This window comes from Pinus tabuliformis, chromosome 6 (assembly GCF_031772625.1).
Source record: "Pinus tabuliformis cultivar Carrire ecotype Pingquan chromosome 6, CPIR1, whole genome shotgun sequence".
Taxonomy (NCBI): domain Eukaryota; kingdom Viridiplantae; phylum Streptophyta; class Pinopsida; order Pinales; family Pinaceae; genus Pinus; species Pinus tabuliformis.
The window spans coordinates 2,089,753,235-2,089,771,942 of NC_142292.1; positions in this window are offsets into that span (position 1 = coordinate 2,089,753,235).

Here is an 18,708-nt window from a genome sequence, read left to right on the forward strand (position 1 = left end):
ACGAAAAATGAACTTCAATTCATTAATAGCAAAATACTCAAATTGTTTACATGCAAAATGAAAATAAGCCAACTTGGGCGATGGTAGCTTATCTTTGAGAAGAGATGTGGTTACTACATGCCTTCTAAACTATGTTACAATGAGGCTTAGATGCATTTTTTTTATTGAGAAACAATGGGAAAAACTAACCCTACGAGATGAAGCGCCAAAAGTTTGTATGCCCCGTTGGGATTAGTTGGAACGCCAACTTCCCGAAGTTGTAAGTCGACCATATGATCTTTGTTTGGTGTGCATCGTACCTTGTTAGAAAAATCTATCTGAGTACCAAAAAAAATTCAAGCAAGCCCCTGCTGACAGTTTAGGGGCATGGCATGTTTTTCAAAAAAATACATTTTAGGGCCTCAAAACGACTCCAAAAGTTTAGGACTCGAAAAACTGCCAGAAATAGTAAATTGTGCTACAATTAAGGAAAGTGAAAGAAACATTTTTGGGGGTCTAGGTGGAATAGGTGGGTGGCCACTAATATCTACCTGGATCGTATTTTCATTGTTAGGGAAAGACTTATTGGCATTCTTTCGTAGGGCACATCCTTTACAGACACCTTCATGATCAATTCATAGTTTGGGCATGCCTGTTACCATATCACTCAAGGAGGGTAAAGCTTTGTAGTTAAGGTGAGCATACATTCTATACCAAAGATCACATGGATTAATGTCATGATGGACAAGAGCTAGAAGAGGCTAGCTTAAAAGTCTATATAGTCTTCCTTCACGAACTCCAATGGTTCTAGCATTTTCTCTGTTAGAGCCTTTGGTCCAAACCACTACTTTATCATCAATGAAAGCTACCCTATCACATTTATCTTCTAGACATGAACTAGAAACCACATTATTTTTTAAACTTGCTACATAGAGGATGTTGTTGAGATGCACGTTCCCACCAAATTCTAGCTTGAGAGTTGAAGATCCAACACCTTCCATAGGATAACAAGTATTGTCTCCAAACTATACCTTGTGTGATGTCTTTATTCTTGATAAACTAGAAAAATTATCACGATCCCTATTCATGTGCCATGAGGCACCACTGTCAATGACCCACATGTTGTTAATGACCCAGTACTGGTGGAGCCACTTGAAATTATAAATAAAAATTAATAATTTTGTTCTTTACAAAAATACATTTTGACAATGTGACATAACATAAATAATTTTAATAAATATGATCAAGTACTAGAAATGGATTAAACAACATTGATAAACATGAGCATATAAAAATACAAAACTACTTGAAACTTAATATCTCATAGCATGAAAAAGCATACTAAGATGTGAAATAGAAGGACGGAAACAATCTCGAAGGTAGGTAGGTTATGTCAATCATATGGAAATATGGAGGTATAAATTAAGTAACACTTTCTCCTATTTTGTGCATCGTATTTATAAATCAATATAAAGTCAATTTTGCATATCAAACATTGGGAAACAACGTTTCAAGAGAATCTAGTGAGGTGTATAACAAGGTTGGTCGAGAAAATGATGTGGACAATAGGTAGATAGTGGGAAGAATCAATGAGTCAACCAACACTTTATGAGAAATAACAAGGATCATATCTACTAGAGTAAACCAAGTCTATCATTTAAGTCCTACTACACCAACCTATCTACTTATTGTAACATCTTATTTCAATATCTTGGAAATGTCTATAGTTTCTAAATTTTGGTATTTCATATATGTCTTTGATCTCATTGAAGTTTACTTTTTTGTTTGTTAAGTAATATAAGCCTTGAGATTACTGGCATGCCTAACCTGTGGCTTGAGTAACCGTGACCCATGGGCATCCATGCCATCAAAATCACCTTAAGATTTCACCCAGCCCGAACCACACCAACCCTTAGCATGGTTAGATTTTTTCCCATAGGGTTTCGAACTAGTGTCCTTTGCACAACGGAGTGCCTTAACATAGCACCCTATCATCATCTATTCTACACCTTGTGGGCTTGATCTCATTGAAATATATATATATATATCCATTCATGGATTTTTAAGAAAAGTCCTAGGAAACCAAAAGTATTCTTCCCCACATTCATGGAGGACATTCCTAATATCCCCTCTGCGTAAATTAATGTGCCTTACCCAATAACATTTAAACTAGATACCTATTGACATGGAACTAACCAAATACTCAACAACAACAACAATAACTAATTAAATTAACATCTATATATATATATATATATATATTAAAAGAACAAATACAAAATTCAAATTCAAATTCGTTAGGTCTTTAATATAGAAATGAATTTTATGCCCTCTTACCAATCATTTGGTAGGATTATTAATATTAATTTAACTATAATTTATAATTCGCATATATATAAAATTCAAAAAAACACTAATAGATTTTCATATTTTTCTATTAAACCATAGCTTGACTTATCAACACTCTACAACTTTATTTTATACTTGTTTCAAACACCATCTTAGAAATCTACCTAACTTAGCTTAACTCATCAATAATATACAACTTTAACCATAACTGTATCAATACTCTACAACTTTACAATTGTGTCAAACACCATCTTAGAAATCTACCCAATGTAACTTAATCCATTAATAATCTACAAATTTAATCACAACTTAACCCATCATTGATCTACAACTTTAATTATAACTTAACCCTTTAATGATCTACAACTTTACTTTACACATGTTTCAAACACCATCATAGAGATCTACCGAGCTTAACTTAACCTATCAACAATCTACAACTTTACCTTACACGTCTTTCAAACATCATCATAGAGATATACCTGGGTTAACTTGAACATGCCAACCACGGTAGGAGTTTCGAATTTGAAACACCCATCAAATTTGACGGTTTCTACAACTCTAGTGCTCATTTTGACCATTTTAACAAAGAATGTCAATGGGAAGGGACATTTTTTGGTTGTATTTGACAAGAAAATCACTCATGATGGGCAATTTGCTCGTCAAATTCCATCCATGATGCCATCTTACAAAACCACCGATTTTAAAATTGGGCTTGCACATGCTTCACATGTCATTTAGTTATCTACCCACTTCTATGGCATTTTGAGCTGATCCGTCACTTTTATATGCCCACTTTTATGCCAGTCTTAACTAATGTCACTTTCGTAAACTTAAAACGTGATATTTTATGTTAGATAAATATAATTATCTTGTAACCTATCTATTAGACTTTTTGAAGGGTTTTCCAACACCTTTTCCGATCAAAATTACTCATAATCGAGTAGGAATTTGTTGGAATCACAAATTTAATTTGTGAACTCTCCACAATTCAAGTAACCCAAGATTTTGCTAAATTCATATATAACTTTGTTAAAGAATAAAAATAAAAATTTAGCCAAAACAAAATTCCATTAAATTCCAACTAAAAACTCTAAAAAAATCTCAATACCGATAATTATTAATAAATCATCCACCCACCCTAACTTACACATGCTTCACCTATAATTCTAGCTAAATATACCAAGTTATCTACCTGCCTTAACTTCCACGTGTTTCACATGTCACTTTGGCTTTGCTTCGTCATTCTAAAGTCATATGACACAGATAAGTTTGGAACGGAGTTTACATTCCCCCGTTTCATAAAATCTGTACGAAGCAATGGTTTGTTCAAGGTACATGTAACTTTAATAAAAGAGATCAATGTAAGTATTTGTAATCGTCTTAAGAGTTTATATAAGAATATTTTAATTTTAAGAGTTTATAAGAATATTTTAATTTTAAGGTCAACTGAGGTTAGATATTAGATTAATTTATAAACAAATTATTGTTAAGGATTATTACTAGCAATTGTATCAAATGTTGTAAAAGAAAAGCCGTAAGGCATAAATTCAAGAAGAAAATTATTGAAGATAAAAATTAGTAAATAAAATGTCATTCAAAGTTAGAAGATAAAGAGAAATCATTTACATTGTGCCAAATTTTTGTGTAATATTTTTATTGATTTTGAAAAATAACAAGTATTATGTCATAGTTTAATTTTTTTTTTCCAAAGGAAAAAGAGCGAACTTTTTTATATATGAGGGATAAAAAAGTTACAAGCATATGAGTAAACATTCAGTAAACTGTGGTGATGAAACCTACAGCAGTCCCAAAAGGGAAACCTGTCTCCTCTGTACAAAAACCAGTGTAAGAAAAAACCAAAACACTGTTCCCCTGAATCCAAACAGTTCTTTACCTATTCCGGCTTGTTTCAACCGAAACAGCATAGTCATAAAAGTCACAGGTCCAGTTCCAGTTCGTGGGTCTCCTTCTAGAGGAAAAACAACCCACTGAAAAGAAACCGAGATCTCCATATTTCCTTGTCCAAATAACAACAAAATTGTAATATCCAAAATTTTAAACTGCAGTCTACAGATGAGAAAAATATCAAAAAAACTCTGAACCAGCTGATAATATAAAAGTTAAGTGTAAGGAGGGCGATCCGACACACGGATCTGATCCTGGATTTGTTCAGTTATTTGCCACGAGCCCATAACTTGTTGCAGACCATCTTTAGAAAGCCTGTCCGCTGCTTCATTTCGGTCCCTGTAGATATGATCAATTGTAAACACATTAAAAGAGAGTTTTAAATTATGGATCTCTTCTAAAAGCGGTCTCAACAAATAATTCTGACATCTATATTTCCCATTGACCCAATTTACTGCATTCAATGAGTCCCCAAAGATCTGAACTGTGAAGATGTTCCTGTGTATAAGCCAGCATAAGAGGAGTTTTAAAGCAGAAAGTTCAGCATAATTGTTTGATCCGGTTCCAAGACCCACTGAAGCTTTTAATGAATGAGATGTATTTAGATGGATGATAATCCCTGCCCCAGCTATGTTATCCTGAGCTGCCCCATCAAAATAGGCCCAAGGAATCCCATTTCTGATATGTTCTTCCCTACTCTGGGATGATTTTCGAGTCTCCTCTGGCTCAGGGATACTGGACAGGATGGCTGAGCTTTGGATAGCAATTGATTCAACAGAGGAGGGTCTGTCACTAAAAATTCTTATGTTTCTAATTATGTCATAGTTTAATTAGGAAAAATATAATGATAAATTTCAATCATTTATACTTACCTTATTTTGATGTTATGCTCTCAATATTTCCAAAATTGCCTTATAGGTGGTAGGTTTCTCCTTGTGAAAGGAAAGGTAAGGTTACTGAAAATTTCATTCTAGTTATTAGGACTCACCTTAGAGAAAGAAAAGTGACGATACACAAATTGTATATCTTTTTGTGATCTTTTAACTTAGACTGTAACCCCTCTGTATATTCTAGGGTTTTCTAGTTTTGTTAGGGTTTGTTTTTTAACATATTTGACTTTGTATTAATTTATCCCTATCCCCTCTTTTACACACAAACTGTATCATTTTTCTATCTTTTAACTTAGACTGTGGGTTTGTTTTTTAACATATTTGACTTTGTGTTATTTTATCCCTATCCCCTCTTTTATTTTGGCTGGTATTAGGTATATTTCTAAAGAGTATAAAATCTATAATCAAAATCCATCCATTCAAATATGTTATTGGAATCGATCCATGTAAAGGGTTGATTATAAATTTTATTAACAAATACATCCATTTAAAGTAACATCTGGGAAGTTGGAGCCCGATTTAAATTGAGATTTTAACGAACCAATTTTAAGAAAAGCCTAGGATAAAATGTATCCTAATAGGATCTAGTATAAAAATAGGACCTAAGTATAAATGTAGACTATGAAACTAAAGCTAGTAAACCAAGTATAACATATTAGACATGCAGTAAGCCTATGGTGAAAGGAACCCCGCCATCTTCAAGGGAGAGCCATAGTTGTACCAATGTGGGAACAAATTTGTTTGCATTTGGTGGCACAGATGGGAAGAACCCTCTATGTGATTTGCATATGCTAGACACTACTACAAATACATGGGTGCAACCTAACATAAGTGGTGAAGGACCACCAGCTTGTGAGGGGCACAATGTTGCACTCATTGATCGTTGTATATTTATATTTGGAGGTTGTGGAAAAGCTCAAGATGAATATGAAGAGATATATTGCAATGACCTTTACATACTAGACATATTTAACTTAATTTGGATAAGGGATACAACCAGTGGTATACCACAGTCTCGAAGAGATAGGCACACTTGCTAGTCATGGAAGAACAAAATTATAGTCTTGGGTGGGAAGGATGCATTAGACTCTTATTTTTCTAATGTTTATGTCCTTGATGCAAATAAAATTGTGTGGAAAGAGTTGAACACAACTGGCCAACCCAACAATATCCCTTGGAAAGCATTTGTTTGTGTTTGGTGGATTTACTGATGATCATAATTTATTTGACGATCTTCACATGCTAAACATAAAAAATGGAGTGTGGACCAAGGTAGCAACCACAGGTCAAGGACCATCTAGTGCATGGGCTCCAGCCAACTTCTCTTCTTCAGGGTAAAAGGTGGTGGGTTATATCTGGGTCTTCCCTATTGTGCATAATGAGTTTTAGGGCAGTCCTCTTATTCACGAATTATGGTGAGTTAAAGGGTTTGTGGTCGTGGGTCTCAAAGTTTTGTATGTCTCAAGTCGTAGTAGTGAAGCGACTTCTCTTCTTCAGGGTAAAAGGTGGTGGGTTATATCTGGGTCTTCCCTATTGTGCATAATGAGTTTTAGGGCAGTCCTCTTATTCACGAATTATGGTGAGTTAAAGGGTTTGTGGTCGTGGGTCTCAAAGTTTTGTATGTCTCAAGTCGTAGTAGTGAAGCGACTGGTGTAAGGCTTCGGGCGAAGGAAAGTCATTCTTTTTGTTGGATCTTAATTCTTATCTTGTATGGAACGTTGGCCCTCCTGGCAAGCATCTGAGCCAAATATATATGTTCTTTTTGTGTTGGCAGTGCTAGGCGCGGAGCCTTGGCTCTCGACTTTTCCCATGGTATTTTGTTTAATTTGTCAATGCAAAAAATGTTATCCATGCCTATGATAGGATAGAGGATTATATGTCTAAAATCAATTTTTAATGGTAGTTGACCCTCTGGTCGCTACTATGCTTATGATATACTTTGATTTCCTAAAGTAATCAAAATATTTTAATTTACCCAAAAAAAACTCAAATTAATAATTTACATATTATTTTATTTAATATATAAATATATACATTAATACATTTATAAGAGGTAAATTTCCACGGTTAATAGTCTATTTCCTTACTTTTAGAAAAAAAAATCAATTTTAGCCTACCAAAATTAATTTAAATCATATTCCAAATTTATTTCAACATAAATATTTCTAAAAAATCAATATCCAATAATACCATCATTAAAATTACAATAATATAATTATATACTTTCAAATAATATACTTTTTAATGTGGTACTTAGAGAAGGGCGACCACCGTTCAACAAACCGTCAACCGTTTAAGAAACCGCTGAACTTATGTCCAGCCAGCACGTGTAAGCATGATCAAGAGGGCGAACCACCGTTTTGGAAACCATCAACCGTTTAAAAAACTGTTGAACTTCTTCACGCGGTTCGGAAAGCCCTGGCTTCATCTTTGGCTGGCCTTAAGATACGTTGTTTGCGTTAATGTGGTACTTAGAGAAGGGCGAACACCGTTCAACAAACTGTCAACCGTTTAAGAAACCGTTGAACTTATGTCTAGCCAGCACGTCTAAGCATGATCAAGAGGAGCAACCACCGTTTAGGAAACCGTCAACCGTTTAAAAAACCATTGAACTTATTGCTAACCAACGCGTGTAACTATGATCAAACGGTGAATATTCATTCCATCTTCTAACACCAAAATCAAACGCCACAGAGTGACACAGCAAGAGAGTTCTTCGCAGAGGGAAACGCCTTACTGCGTAACAAGAGAGTTCTTTGCAGACGGAAACGCCTTTAATTATTATATTTATAATTTAATTATTAAATTTATGAGTTTATATAGTTTATTTATAAAAAATTAATATATTTGATTGTTTTGGGTTTATAAAGTGAAATGATTATGATGTAAATTATTAATTGGATATTATAATAATAGTAACTTTGTTATTTTTTTAATTATATTTATATTTTATTTTATAATATATTTGTTTTTGGTGAATTAGTTGTAAACTCTTAAGTATATGATTTATTCATAAGTTGTTAAATTAATCTAGAAAAATCTATAGTTTACTTTAAAATGTTATATTTAATCATTTTATTTATAAATGGAAAAATATTTTGAAATTCAAACACTTTCCATTATGTATATATACGTGAAGAGTTATATTAATATATATATATTGGTCATAAATATATTATTTTACTGTTATTAATGATTTGTTTTTAATAGATAATTTTTGTAATAATAATAATAATCCAAATGTCATGGATAATTTGGAAACCCTTCTCACAACGAAAGAAGTTTTCTCTTTAGAAGACATTAAGTTTGGGGTTAATCGCCTCGGTAATGGGAAAGCTAAGGACATTGAAGGTTACCAAGCGGAAATCTTAAAAATTGGAGGTCATGTCCTCATCCCCCACATCCACAAGCTTTTCAATCAAGCAGTCAAGCAAGGGTTCCCTAAACCTTGGACTGAGAGCCTCATTATCCCTATTTTTAAAAGTGGGGATACAAATAACCCCTCTAATTATCGAACAATTATGATCAACCCTCTCTTAGCCAAGTTATATGGTAGTATTTTGGAAAAAAAGTTAAGCATATGGCTTGAAAGTGAAGGTAAGCGGGCTAAAGGCCAAGCAGGTTTCAGAAGGCATCACTCAACAACAGACCACCTTGTTACGCTTAGGATCATTGCGGAGGAATGTCATAATGATAAATCCAATTTATTTTGTTGCTTTGTGGACTTTAGAAAGGCTTTCGATACGGTTCCTAGATCCAACCTTTGGAATAGATTAGAAGAGCTAAAGGTTCCTCTCGAGTTGAGAGCTGCCGCTATAATGTTATACGAGAATGTAATTACCAAGCTAAAGAGTAATGAAGGGTGGTCGAAAGATATTAAGTGTAACATCGGAGTTAAACAAGGTTGCCCCCTCTCCCCTACCCTATTTGGCATTTACATCGATAAGCTTGAAGGCTATTTAGAGGAAGCAGGATGTGATGGCACGATCTTAGCTGGGATAGTCGTCATCCTTCTTCTTTATGCTGACGATATTGTTCTTTTGGCAAGGTGCCCATCTGATCTTAATAAGCAACTCAAGCTTCTTAAGGATTTCTGCTCTACCATGGGTATGACTGTTAACACTGACAAAACAAAAGTTATGATTATCAAATCCAAGAAGGACACTTACGCTAATTTTATGTATGACAATAATAACTTGGAGGAAGTCTATTCTTACAAGTACCTAGGAATTGATATTCATCACAAGCTCAACTGGAACCATAGCATTGAGAAAAGGATTAATGGGGGGTGGAAAACTTACTATGGTCTTGAAAATAATTGTAAAATTGCAAACCTTGTAATGTGGGATAAAAAGAAGTTCCTCTTTGAAACTTTAGTCACTCCTGTTATCTTATATGGCTGTGAGGTTTGGGGTTGCAGCATCTCCAGAGAATCATGGAGAAAGATGGAGCAAATCCAGAAGCGTTTTATAACTTATAACCTGAAAATTAAAAGTAATACACCCTATCCTATTCTCCTTATAGAAGCTTGTCTTTCCCCTATTGAGAGCCTAGCTATGCTTAGGTTTCTGTTGTACAAGCACAAAATCAGTAACATAAACGATCATAGACTTCCTAAGCTAGCTTTAAATTCTAGCCAAAACCACCTAAGGCTCAATCGAGGGTGGCATAAAGACACAAGGACCTGGTTAAACTATTGGGAGATCAACGAAAATGATGCATTTCAAAACATAAATAACATTAAAGATATTGTTACTTCTAAGTTCAAAGAAAAAATGTGGTGTGAGAAAGACTTAGCGGCTAAAAGAAAATTAAGTTATTATAAGAAGGTCATCAACCCCACCCTAGAAGATCAAAAGTATCTCTCTATTTTAACTAGCTCAAAGAAGAAAATTAATATAGCAAAGATTAGAACGAATTCTCATGAGCTCCATAGTGAAACAGGTCGTTGGGCAGTTCCTAAAACGCCATGGACGGAAAGGATTTGCCATATATGTAAGAATAGGAACATCGAGGATGAAAACCACTTCCTCTTAGAGTGCCCCGCGTATAACCACATTAGATCTCAGTTTCACAATCTTTGTTACAATACTGACCTTCCTAGCCTTTTACAATGTCAAAATTATAGTGAGCTCGGGAGGCTTCTCTCCAAGCTTTTTGAGCATAGGAATAAAATCTTAAATCAAAATAGATAATTTGTTTCTTTAGGTCCGATAGACCATTATTTGGTCTCAGCGGACGTTAACCATCATCATCATCATCAATGTAATTTTAAGGAGAAAAGATAAATTTCAAATTAATGTATAATACTTTTTATTTAAAAAACAAATAAAATTCTTTATACAATAATTTAATTATTAAATTTATGAGTTTATATGGTTTATTTATAAAAAAATAATATATTTGATTGTTTTGGGTTTATAAAGTGAAATGATTATGATGTAGGTTATTAATTGGATATTATAGTAATAGTAACTTTGTTATTTTTTTAATTATATTTATATTTTATTTTATAATATATTTGTTTTTGGTGAATTAGTTGTAAACTCTTAAATATATGATTTATTCATGAGTTGTTAAATTAATCTAGAAAAATCTATAGTTTACTTTAAAATGTTATATTTAATAATTTATTTATAAATGGAAAAATATTTTGAAATTCAAACACTTTCCATTATGTATATATACCTGAAGAGTTATAATAATATATATATTGGTCATAAATATATTATTTTACTGTTATTAATGATTTGTTTTTAATAGATAATTTTTGTAATAATAATAATGTAATTTTAAGGAGAAAAGATAAATGTGAAATTAATGTATAATACTTTTTATTTAAAAAACAAATAAAATTCTTTATACAATAATTTTACTACCAAAAAATTAATTAAAAAAACAATATAAATATTTATTACCCATTATTAAAATAAATAAACACGAAACAATATTATTAACAAAATTATTGTTTCTTTCATCACATTTTAATCTAACAGAAATTTATAAATACTACCTATTATTTTATTAGTGGATTTTAAATCCCCGCCATTTATCTAATAATTATTAATAACTAAATTATGAAATAGATAGATCTATAGATATAATTTAAATTCTCTAAATCTTATTCTTAAATAGATATGCATATCAACCTAATTATTTCAAAATATCATTAATATTGCTTTACATATGATTTTATAATTCACTTAAAAATATAATTCACTATAAAATTATTTTACAATTATATATGACCAACCTAAATATATTTTAAATCTGGATCTACCAAGCACTAAGAGGGATCAAATTTTGAGTTAAGATGGATCTATGCTAGTACTTTTGCATTATGTAATGGATTTCCCCAAACATTTAGATAGACTACTTCTTCTTCTTCTTCTTTCTTTTTTCTTCTTCTTTTTTTTTTCAGACAAACATTTAGATATACTTTATCATAACAAATACCACAAATACCATGGAAATATCATGGGTTATCATGGAACCCAAAAACCACCTACAATAAATTGACTATTTTACCTTAATTTTATTTTAATTATTAATTTATTAACTTGAAGGCCAAACTCCAACTGAAAATATTTACAAACATAACATTACAACAGCTAATAACTTTCCATATAAAAATTTCAAAATTAATAAAATTTCATTAATTTATATTAAGCCATAACCTAATAACCAATATAATATAATAAAAATTCATCCATTTTTTTAAAATCTAACTTAAACCTACCATTCTATATGTCTATCAAATAAAACATTAACTTGGAGAACCAATCATTGTGGCACTATCTTTCCATCCTATTTATTGATTTTCACATTATTCCCATGGAATAATACAGAGCTACCCACTCTAAATTGCATATACTTCCCATGACATTTTAGTTACCTACCCACTTGTATGCCGTTGGCAGGTCACTTTCATACATCGCTTTCGTAAGTTTGAAATGTGCTTTTCATTTAAGATAAACATATATCTGCAAGGCTTAACTTGCACGTGTTTCACATGTCATTTTAGTTCTCTACCCAATTTTCTTTGTAACTGTCCTTCTATGTTGGTATGACACATAAATTGGGAATGGAATATCCATTTTCTATGTTTGATCAATACAACACAAAATCACAAGTAAATTCCCCACAAAATCTCTACGTAGCAATGGTTTGTTCCATGGACATGTAATTTTAATAAAATATACCAACCTAAGTATCTTTTAATATTTTAACTTTAATCGGTTAATGTATTTTTTATAATTATTTTTTGGATTATCTTTATATCATGATTTAATTATTTAATTTAAGAAAATGTATATATTTTGTTTGCGAGAAGATAATGTATTTGTTTGTTTTGTGTTTATGTTATATAAAGTGAAGTAAAGATAATATATATCATTTTAGATTTATTTTAATTTTATATTTATAGAGTGTTGAAAAGGTTAAATTTTTCGAGGTGAAAAGTTTGTATTTCGAGATATTTAATCTCTCTTAGTGCTTGATAGATTCAGGATTAAAATGGATCTAGGTTGGCTTTAGTTGTGCAGGGTCACACAAAATTTGTTGAACATCTAATTATTTTGAACATTTTAAATATGCTCAATATATTTAAGATTAATTTGGTTATTTTAATTTTAAATTTGCTCAGTTACCTCAATTTAGTGAGATGATAGATATTATTAATAACTTGAATAATGAAAAATGATGAAATACAAATTTTGAATATGAAGCAACAATGTAACAGTGTTGAATGATAGAAAATGTGAATAATATGCATGTAAACAATTAGAAATTAGTCTTTATTGTGATCGAATCTCAAACTATTTTCTTCTAATGTTCTTATTGTCACACATGTTAGTTTTGTCATCTCTTCATATTGATCATATGAAAAGGGTGATAGAAATAATAAACCATTCAAATATTTAACTCAAGCTATTATAGTAAACGTCATACCTTGTCTCTTTTGTTCTCTAATATTAATAGTAGCGTTCTTCGAAGTCAATCGTTGTGACTTATGGAGTGTTAAAACCCGAGTAAATTTCAATAGTAGTTGTTTTATATTACCTCGTTTGAATATAAAATGAGAATAATAAGAATGTAGTCAATCACAAATAGTTTACACATTCAAGAAGCAAACATTACAGGTAAGTGAAAATTTTATTTAAGATGATAATATATTTAAGATTAATCTAGTTATTTTAATTTTAAATTTGCTCCGTTACCTCAATTTAGTGAGATGATAGATATTGTTAATAACTTGAATGATGAAAAATGATGAAATACAAATTTTGAATATGAAGCAACAATGTAACAGTGTTGAATGATAGAAAATGTGAATAATATGCATGTAATCAATTATAAATTAGTCTTTATTGTGATCGAATCTCAAACTATTTTCTTCTAATGTTCTTATTGTCACACATGTTAGTTTTGTCATCTCTTCATATTGATCATATGAAAAGGGTGATAGAAATCATAAACCATTCAAATATTTAACTGAAGCTATTATAGTAAACGTCATACTTTGTCTCTTTTGTTCTCCAATATTAATAGTAGCTTTCTTCGAAGTCAATCGTTGTGACTTATGGAGTGTTAAAACCCGAGTAAATTTCAATAGTAGTTTTTTATATTACCTCGTTTGAATATAAAATGAGAATAATAAGAATGTAGTCAATCACAAATAGTTTACAGATTCAAGAAGAAAACATTACAGGTAAGTGAAAATTTATTTAAGATGATAATTCAAGTATTTTATTTATGGTTGAATACTGTAACATATAAATCAATGCACACCGTCAATAACTTTTTATGCTTACACTGAAATCAATGCACACTATTAATCTAATTACTTTGAAATTAATGTATATCATACATCTAGTTATATCAAACCAGAAATCAATGTCTACACTGAAATCAATGCATCTAGTGCAAACAATCAAATAAGATTGGAAATCAACATCTATAATTAAATCAATGCATCTAGTGCAAACAATCAAATAGGATTAGAAATCAAAATCTACCCTGAAATCAATGCATCCAGTGCAAGCAATCAAATAAGATCAGAAATCAACAACTATACTAAAATCAGTGCATCCCATGCAATCAATCAAGTAGGATTAGGAATCAACATCTACATTGAAATCAATGCATTTATTTCAATGAAAAACCAAAATATTCATAGCTTTCTAAGTCCAAGTTTTTTTTTTACCTTTTTGTAAAAGCCTTACTTCCTCTTTCTATATGGTTAATAATGTTCAATATTATATAATATATGTATTTGCCTCTGTGCGTCTCTTTCTTCTTCCCTCTCTCTCTCTTCCCTTCCATTTCTATGTCTATCTTACCCCCCCCTCTCTACCCGCCATCTGTATCTATATCTCTCTCCATCTCTCTTTCTGTCTCTATATCTCACCCCAAACACATACACACACACACACACACACACACTCTCTCTCTCTCTCTCTCCATATATATCTATCTCTCCCTCTCCCGCTCCCCCTCCCCCTATCTCTCTCTTCTTTCCTCTCCCTCCCTCCATCTATATCTCTATCTCCCTCTATCTCTCATTCTTTATCTCTCTATCTCACCCCTAAACATACACATTTGTTGGTGTCGAGGTATGAACGATTTGTCAACCCTTTCCTACATTAATTTATCAATCCGGGTGCGTACTCTTTTCAAGGTAACGCGCAAAGTATATGCAGGGGCAAGGTTACAATCTACATCAATCAAGGGTTCACGATTAAGAAATCAAAGCATCGTTGTAACATTAATGGAAATTAAATTACAGAAAGAAAAGCATTCACAACAACCTATGGAATTATGTAACAACAATAAATAAAATACAAGAAGTAAAACAATGTACATAAAAAGGACACATGCACAACACCTGATCAGAAGAGTGGCCCCAACTCCCTGGTTAGGGCTGTGCTTAACTCACACATTTGAGAAAAATATTAGAAGTCTGGAAATTTCATTAACAAGAGTTCCACTGTTACAAGACTCAATTCTTACATTAGCTAGCTCCCCTCTCTCTCTAAATTGTGTCTTTTAAATATACAAACATCCAAAGGAAACTTGCAGCAAACTGATCTCAATATTCAAGATGAGATCTAAGAGATCTGTCCATCATGATTCAGTTGAAACAAGTCGAATTTGGTTATTACAATTTGGGAAATTTTGGAAAACGGCTGCAACAACAAATCTGCAAATATGTCCTTCGAAGAACCTTGATTTTCTCCCAATACAAACCGAATTTCTGAAAACTGCTCATAAGGAAACTGATTTGGTCCGTTCTGAACAAAACCCATGTCTCGGATTTTCTAGATTCGCTTTCATTTTCCCAAAAAGTCCAACGCAAAACTGTCGCTTCTTATGCCAGCGAATTCCTGAGTTGGAATATCTAATTATCTGTTGAAGACCAAATTTGCAATCTGAAAGAGATCTTGGAGGCTAAAATCATGAGTGAGGTTATAACGAATGAATAAACCAAAATCATGCATAATAATAATTAATTATTAAAAATAAATGAGATCATATATTATTTATCCACAAGAGCATAAATGATTATGAAATGGAATTATATAATAAATTATGGTAAATAATGTGATAAAAGAATAGTGGAAATAGATGAAATGAATGTTAAGAAGTGGTAATAATAATGACCAATTAAGAGCCCAACATTCCCCCAAACTGAATATGTGGCATGCCCACATGCAACCCAATGCCTCTATATAAAGTAGGGGAAATAATGCTTTGAAAAATATGAGTGAATAATGCTCAGTGGTTTTTTTATGACATTCTCCTAAACTTTTAATAAATCAAACACTCATGTTATTTCACCTCAATTGTTATTTCACCTCATTTGTTGAAGCTAATGTAGGTTGAGCTTGTGTAAGTGATGTGGAAGGTGGAAGTCATGCAAACTTAAAGAAAGTAATCAAAAAGTGTAGCAGGATTTCCTTCCCCCAAACTGATTAGTTTCCTTATCATCAAGATTTCTATTGCACATCTCATGAGTATCCTCAGTCAGTAATTCATCAGGATTCAAAATCAAAATTAGGCCTCTTCATCCTTCCCCAAAATAATAGTAGTGTTGTTAAGCTAGGATTAAATAGAGATTGATTGGGTAAAGCAACTATGTTTGGTTAAAGATATGAAACTTGTAGAATAAAGGAATGATAGATTAGATGATACAAAATGTCAAATATCAAATATCCTAAAAGTTTCATCTCTAACATGTAAAGTAAATATTTATGACTCAATAAGAGATATAAACCATAACCACCATTATCTAAGAACTGATTAAATATTACCCCATGAACCATGAGTTCTAGCAAACCTTATATATGCAACAAGTGGCTTTATCAGCAGTTAGTTTTGAGAAAATAAGGTAACCAAGTAGATCATAGTATTGAATTAACTTCTATAACATAGGGATGGCCACTGCTACCAGCAGGCGTCCATAGCCTCGACAGGGATGCCTTTTAACCCATTGAGATGCCAATGTCCCATCTATTAGAAATAAGTACATAGTTACAAAGGCATTTCAATTTACTTATATGTGTACTAAAGATCATTGTTCTAGCTTGGTAACCAGTTAATAACAATGCCATTCACGAGAACTAACAAAAGTGAACAAGTCAGCTCGTGATGAGACCTCTTGTCCTTCAGTTTTATGATTGAAGGCCATTACCCCGGCTTGGTGACCAGTTGTGGTAATGTCACTCTATTAGGACCTATGATCATGGTAGGTCGGCTCGTGATGAGACCTCTTATCCTCTAGTTGACTATTTATGTTTAAAATTTAACTATGGTTATTGTTAATCAACAAAATATCACTTAATAGATGGGGTGGCAAGCTAGCTCCTTAAGAGCTAGGGATGGCGTAAAATGTTTTGTAGTAACTATTCTCAACTCGGGTAATTTTGCTTCTCAAATGCTAATAACCTTCAAATGACTGTTGATAAATATATTTTTTTTGTTAAGATTGGGGTTTGAGGAATAATTCATTAGATAGTGATGGAAATATTTAAGTACAATTTTGTGGTCATCATCATAAATTTTACAAAATCAGGGACTTGACAAATTAGGAAAGTTGAAAGTTTCCATGATGAAATCATCTTTTCATAATTATTCCTTAAAAAAATAAAATTATGTTTATAGATAAACAAAGATAAATTGGCTACCCAATCATTATGTCAAAGAGGACCTAGACAATTAAATGTATTTCCCATTCACCAAGTTAATGTCGTCGTGCATGATTCAAGTTCCAATGTGTGTGGATAAGTGGGGGTTACAGATTGTTATGGATTATGGTGGTAAAAATAGTGAGATGTATGAGTTGACATGAAATTTTAATAACAATGATGACATGACATCATTGATAATAAATATAATACATTTTCTATCAAATGCAACACCTCCCCCTAACTAAGATATGACTGTCCTCGTTCATATTGAAACATCAATCAAATACACTGAATTGATTAGGGACGTACCTGAAGACTTACCTTGGCAGAGTATCAACATGTGTAGAGTAACAACACTAGGTACTTAGAAAATATTTCACCACGGAGTAGTAGCACCGGAGGAGTAACACCACTGAAAGAGTAACAACTCCGAAGGAATACCGGGTACTTAGAAAAATTTCGGGAGTAACAGCATTGACGGAGTAACAACACCAGCGGAGTAACAACACCGACGGAGTAACAACACCGACGGAGTAACAACACTAGCTGAGTAACAGCACCAGTGGAGTAACAACGGCGGCATCGTAACAACAACAGCGGAGTAAAGCACTGGCTGAGTAAAAGCACCAACGAAGTAACAACACTGGCAGAGTAACAACAGCAGCGGAGTAACAACACCGACAGAGTAACAGCACTAGCGGAGTAACAACAGCAACAAAGTAGCATCAGTGACGGCGTAACAACACTGAAGGAGTAACAACGCTGGCTAAGTAACAACATCGGCAGAGTAACAGCACTGGCGGAGTAATAGCACTAGCGGAGTAACAACAGTGATGGAGTAAAAACACCGGTGGAGTAATAACACTGGTAGAGTAACAACACTGGCAGAGTAACAACAATGACGGAGTAACAGCAGTGTCGAAGTAATAACACTGACGGAGTAACAACACTGGCAGAGTAACAACACCGATGGAGTAACAACACCGGCGGAGTAACAACAGTGATGGAGTAACAACACCGACGGAGTAACAACACTGGCGGAGTAACAACACTGGCGGAGTAACAGCGTCAGCGGAGTAACAACACTGGCAGAGTAACAACATTGACAGAGTAACAACAATGATGAAGTAACAACATTGGCGGAGTAATAGCTATGGCGGAATAACAACACTGGCGGAGTAACAACAGTGATGGAGTAACAACAGTGATGGAGTAACAACACCGACGGAGTAAAAACACTGGCATAGTAACAACACCGACGGAGTAACATCATCGGCGGATAACAACATCAGTAGAGTGGGAGTAACAACACCGACGGAGTAACAACACCAGTGGAGTAACAACATCGGCAGAGTAACAACAGCGGCGGAGTAAAAGCACTGGCTGAGTAACAA